Below are 6,484 nucleotides of genomic sequence, written 5' to 3'. Positions count from 1 at the left end.
GAATGATTACTTCGTAGTCAAATTCAAGTTTGCAATCATTAAGCCAAAGCTTTATCAAAAGGACCATGGTTCATTTTTGGACATTATCTAACTGTTCGATCTTAGAGTTCATCCTTTTCAACTTCACAACCATACCCATTGAATGTTGTTGCATGGATTAGGTAGCCCAATTTATCAGTCTTTTTATACAAAAAATCATCCTTAGTGAAATTAGGGAAATGGTTGGAAGTGTGATTAAAATATATTAAATACTGACGATAGGATTAGGGGTCGCTTTGCTCATATGGTAGTGTGTGTTAACTTGAACAAACCTATTATATCCAAAATTGGGACTAAAGAAAAAGTTTAACATATTGAATATGAATCCCTTCATAGTATTTCTTTCTAGTGTGTGCGTTACAGTCATGTCAAAGAGATATATTGTAACACCCCTAACCTATATCCGTCGTCGGACAAGGGTTACAGAGTATTACTGAAGTTTACGGGTCTATTTGTTTAGGGTGAAAATGTTTTCTGAAAAACATTTTCCTTATTTTACGCTGTTTGTTTGCTGGAAAATGAATTCCTATAGGAAAACATTCTCCAAAACACGGGCAAATCATTTCACAATTTCTGGAAAACATCTTACCGATTTCTAAGCCGTAAGACATTTTCCATTCTCTTCTCTTCACTCTTATCGCAATGGTTCTCCCTTCCTCTCTATCCATCAACCTCCGCCTCTCCTCATCATCTCTATTCGTTGGCCTCACCTCATCATCTCTGCCTCGTCATCTCTGTTGGTCTACTGTCGTCCTTACCAATTTTGTATTTTGAAAAAACCCTAAAAAATCAGCAGCTATAGTCCTATTAATTTAATCTCTCCTCGTCGAGAAAAGAAGACCTAGAAGGTTTCTTTTCTTTTCTCATTGCCGGTTCCTTCAAAATCCCTGGCAAAGTTTATCTCAACTCGGTACTGATTTTTACTCCCTTTGTTTTTATATCACCTCTTATTAGATAGTAATTATCGATTTTAGAAGTTCTGGTTTGATTTTTGGTTGGGGAGGAAAAGGAATTTCGTGGAAAATCATTTGAATTTCTTTTCTTTTGTTTTGATTCAAAATAGGATTTTTAAAGCATGAATCTATGTTTGAATGAATAAAGTTCTATTCTTTTGGATACAGTGTATATAAATTTTATGATAATTTTACTTATTTTATTTTTATTCTATAGCCTCGCTTGATCTCACTGCTTAAGCCTTATATTTTTGTTTTATTACAACTTAGATGCTTTGCTTTATCTTTACCTCTTATTAGATAGAAATTATTGATTTCAGAAGTTTCTGGATTCGATTTTTTGGTCACAGAATGAAGGAATTTTCATGGGAAATAGTTGACTTTTTTCCATTCGTTTTGTTTTTATTGAAAAACGGATTATTCTTTGAGCATGATACTATGTTTGAACTAGTAAAGTTACATTTTTTTGGGCGTCACCTTTGCCTTAAACATGTAATGAACATTTCATGGGATTGAAATGGCCTGTTCTGCCTGTTCTTTTTTCCATGCTTAAGGTAAGTTATCTAGCAAGTGGTTTTGTAAGTTTATCAGTCAAATACTACAAGTGTAAAAGTCCCAGAACTTGATTTGGAGCTAGCTAGTGGCACACTCGGTGGGGTTGTTACAACGGTTGAAGGTTTGATTACCAAAATTAGTGAAAGTGAGACTTTATTACTCATTTAGTTTTTCCATGTGAAAATCTGTTTGATTGTTGATTCTATTATTTATAGTTCTTTTTCCTTCATTGTTTGCTAAGTTTGAACACTTCACCCTCAAATGGTTCTCTTCACAACCTCGTTTAGGTGTTCCAGAATAGAGAATTTCATTTGCTTGATGATTCTGTTGTTTATAGTCCACATCCACCTTTATTTACTAAGTTTGAGCCTTTCACCTTATAATGGCTCTATCTTACAAGTGATGCTTTATATTTCTAGAGCAGAGTGAGGCTAGTTTGCTACTATGTACAGCGTAGACCTCCGCATCTTCATTTGGCTAAAACTTTGCTTCATTCCTAGGTTATTCAACCAAGTTCCCTCTATTTGCTTCCATATTTTTTTATTTGATGTTCTTGGGAAACTAAATTAGGGAATATTTTTGAAAGTTACTGCAGATGAGATGGATGGGAATATTATGTGGTGTAAGGGCAGCATACATTACATATATACATACATACATACATACATACATACATACATACATACATACATACATACATTCACATATATGTTTTTCAGTTTTTTATTACAGTAATAATATGAGCCACGTATATGTATGTATATACTGTTGGGAGTTGAGACATATGTTCCAAATATAATAGACATGATAATTGTAGTAAGGAAAGTGAATTTGAAGGCAATTATTCGTATCCTTGTGCCATGGTAAAAATGCTAGGAACACAAGAGCAACGATTAGGGAATAATTCAAATGGGAATGCTTTCTTACTGACTACTATGATCCATTAGTATTCTCCATTTGAGATCCCAATGAATTCAGCCAATTAAGTAGTCTTGGTTATCATAAGTTATAATCTCAGTGAGATTGATATTTAATTTATTGATATATATTATATATCTTTTTAGTCTGTTGCTCAGCTGGAGGTATAGTAAAATAAACCGCAGTGTTCTTTTGCTCGAGTTTGGTTATTTTGCTGAAATTTATTTGTTGGGCTAACTTTTTTGAACTATGATTCTATCTTAAGTCATAATGTGTTAATAATATGGTTGTAAAAGGTTTTTCCACACATAAACCCTGATTTCTAACTTTATCAATCTCTGATTCATGATTCTGATTCTGGTTCTGATTCTGATATGTTTGTTTTATTAAATTTGTGCTGTAGAGATGGTCAAATAGCCTTAGTAGCAATTTTTGTTTTGATGCATGAGAGGTGATTTACATAAAAGAGTTATATAGTTTAGAAACTTATTTAAATAAAAGGTAAATTGAATTGGTGGTTCAATCATGATTTTACATTCATATGGGTTTTACTGGCAAGTGCCTTAAGTAAACTATTATAGTGGATCATTTATTTTAAATGTAGTAGTTGACTATTAATGAAATGAATTCCGATGTATTGGAGAAAATATTACGTAATATGATAACATTTTTTTTGAAAGTTAATATGATAACATTGAAGTGTGTCCTTTGGGGACCTTTTTACTTGTTCCCTATTTATATTCAAGGCATTTTATGTTATATTACTTTGTCTTTAATTATTTACTGAGTGTGAGGGTAAATATCTAATTGATCTTAGTTCTCTGTAGCTTTTGATTATTGAGTTAGTGAAGTTGTTGTGCAATTCAGAGCATTGGGTATTGCTTAGAATTTCTAGTTGATTGTATACATGTGTCACTTGCTAGCTGTTATAGATGAATATAACATAAAAAATTGAAAAATTGACTATTCAATGTTTTGAAAAGAATCTAACCATGCCTCATGAATATCCATAAGCTCCAGTGACGTTGCATAGGGGTTACTATTATTGGTGAATATTTATCTGAAATGTTTTGTAGGATGTTTATCTATTAGGAAAATATATTTGTTGATGAATTTTCAGACTATGAAATCTGAAGAAAGAAAGACCTTATTTAATTTTTATGGAGGGACCAAAATTGAGTTATAAAATTTTGCAAACATTATAATATAATTTTATTATTGTACTACTTTTATAGCTTTCAAATTTTTATAAATTAAAGAATAATTATTTTTTTCTATTTGTGAGGGAGGCAAAAATACTTGACAGCCTCTGTCGCCACCTCTGTTTTTATGCATCTAACTTTTTAATAAAAAAATTATACTTTATAATCAGTTCCATTGGGTTCCATTTTGATAGCTAAGTATATATGCCCAAGAATATGCAATCTTTAATTAAAAAATATTTTGATTACATGATACCAGAAAATAATTAAAATAATATATTTAAAAACTAATACTGATATGATTAATATTTTAACGAACCAACCATTGAATTCATCAATCTAAAATATTGTATATATTAATATTTATTGAAGTGTTGGTACAAAGAAAGTAGCTTAATTTCTCAAAAAATTATTAATGCAATTATAATTAGCTTGATATGTATGTATGCACTTTAGTCATGGTAACTTTTAGTCATATATGTAATCTTATGAAAATCTTGCATCTTTTTTGTAGTGATCAAATATTTGTGTGGCATTATTTTGTGTAGATGGATCGTAATCAAGATCAAAATGCAATTGTCGGAGTCGTGGCTTCAGTTTTAGCTTTTGGAGCTCTTTGGATTAAAAAATTAAAAATAGGAAGGAAATTGCTTCTCAACCTCGTGTGAATCGAGATTATGAAAGAGAAAATTATATTAATAGTATTTTATATAGTGGTGACCAGCATTGTATTGATGTGATAAGGATGAGACCGATCACCTTTTTTAATTTGTGTAATATTCTTAGTAGGAATAATTTGTTACAATCAACTAAATCTGTGAATATTAGGGAGCAAGTAGTTATATTTTTACATATAATTGGTCATAATGTAAGGTTTTGAGTGATTGGATCTAGATATTATAGATCAACTGAGACAGTTCACCGTTACTTTAAGGTTGTATTGAGAGCTAACTAGTTATTAAATTACCTGATGAGTCAACTCCTAGTGAAATCAGAAACAATCCAATGTTTTATCCTTATGTTAAAGATTGTATTGGAGCATTAAATGGAACTCATGTTCGTGCATCCATTCCACTTAGCATTCAAGGAAGATTTCGTAGCCGTAAAGGGGGGACGACACAAAATGTATTAACTGCCATTACATTTGATTTGAAATTTTCCTATGTTCTAGCTGGTTGGGAAGGTAGTGCACTTGATTCTCGTATTTTAAGTGATGCACTTTCACGCCCAGGGGGATTAAGAATTCCGAAAGGTAATAATTATCATTAAATACCAAATAGTTCTAGTAAGCTCATAATTTATTAGTATTAATTATGTTTTGTAAAATTGTAGGTAAATGTTATATTGTTAATGCTGGATATGGCATCCGAAATAGATATATTACCCCATATCGTGGTGTCCGATATCATTTAAAAGAGTTTAGTGCTCAGGGACCTGAAAATGTAAAGGAACTCTTTAATCTTCGTCATTCATCATTACGAATCACTATTGAATGTGTTTTTGGGATTTTGAAGAAACGGTTTCGTGTATTAGATGCTGAACCATTTTGGAATTTTCAAACTCAAGTAGACATAGTTTTGGCTTGTTGTATCATTCATAATCATATAATGGGAGTTGATCCTAGTGATTTACTTAATCAAGGATTATACGAGGAAGAGTCTGATTTGATAATACCAACTCTTACGGAGCGAGAAGAAAGAGAAGAAGTAAGAGAATGGTCTGCTAAGAGAGACGAAATTGCACAAACTATGTGGACTAATTATATGATTAGAAATATTAGGTAGGTTTAAGGCTTAGGATTATTGTTTCTATGTTATGTATGTTTTAGTATTAAAATTGTTTTTTTTTGTTAATGTTGGTTGGATAATGATATTGAAATTTTAGTTTGTTGGATTTTGAAATTATTATGTCTTGAATTTGTTAGATATTGATTATGTCTTAAGCTTGTTAGATATTGAATTTATTATGTTTTAAGCTTGTTGGATGTTGAAATGATTGACAATGACAATTATTAATGTAGAATGGTAAGGGCAACAAAGAAGGGACCTTCAAGTAATTCAGGTGGACAAAACTGATGAAACATCTTTTTCTTGAAATTCTAGTAGAGGAGGCCCAGAGTGGAAATAAGCCTTCTAATACTTTCAAAGCAGTTTCTATTAATCGAGTTACCGAAGCTATTTTTGAAAGATTTCAAGTCCAATGCAATGCGAAGCATGTGGAAAATCATTTGAGGACTGTAAAAACCAAGTGGCAGATTATATGCACAATTCGGGGTGAAAATGGTTTTGGATGGGATGATAACATGAAAATGATCACACGTGATAGAGCGACATATGATGTAACAGTGATGGTAATATATGCATATATATTTTAAGTATATTTCAATTTTTTTTACTTGTTATTCTAATTGTGTATAATATCCAACAGGCACACAAGAAGTATGAACCATTTTTGAATAAAAGCATTGATCATTATGATGAAATGACTTTTGTTGTTGGCAAAGATATGGCAATAGGGAGTTTTGCCAAAACATTTTCTGACAATGAAGAGACTGAAGAGGTAAGAAGAAAAGTATCTTCATCTGGCACATCCAAATGTAAAAGAAAAAATGTTCAATAAAGTGTCGTGAACAACTTGGCAAAATTGCTAATGCTTTGGAACAATTTACTGCGGATAAGACACCACATCTTTACGAAGAAGTGATGCCGATGGAGGAAGAAGGATTTGATGATGACTTCCTGTGTTCTGTGTTTGATTATATAGATAGTCATGAATCTAAGGCCAAAGCTTTTTTAGTTAAAAGTAAGAAGCATAAAA

Source organism: Gossypium raimondii, chromosome 11 (assembly GCF_025698545.1).
Source record: "Gossypium raimondii isolate GPD5lz chromosome 11, ASM2569854v1, whole genome shotgun sequence".
NCBI classification, from domain to species: Eukaryota; Viridiplantae; Streptophyta; class Magnoliopsida; order Malvales; family Malvaceae; genus Gossypium; species Gossypium raimondii.
This window is presented reverse-complemented; position numbering follows the sequence as displayed.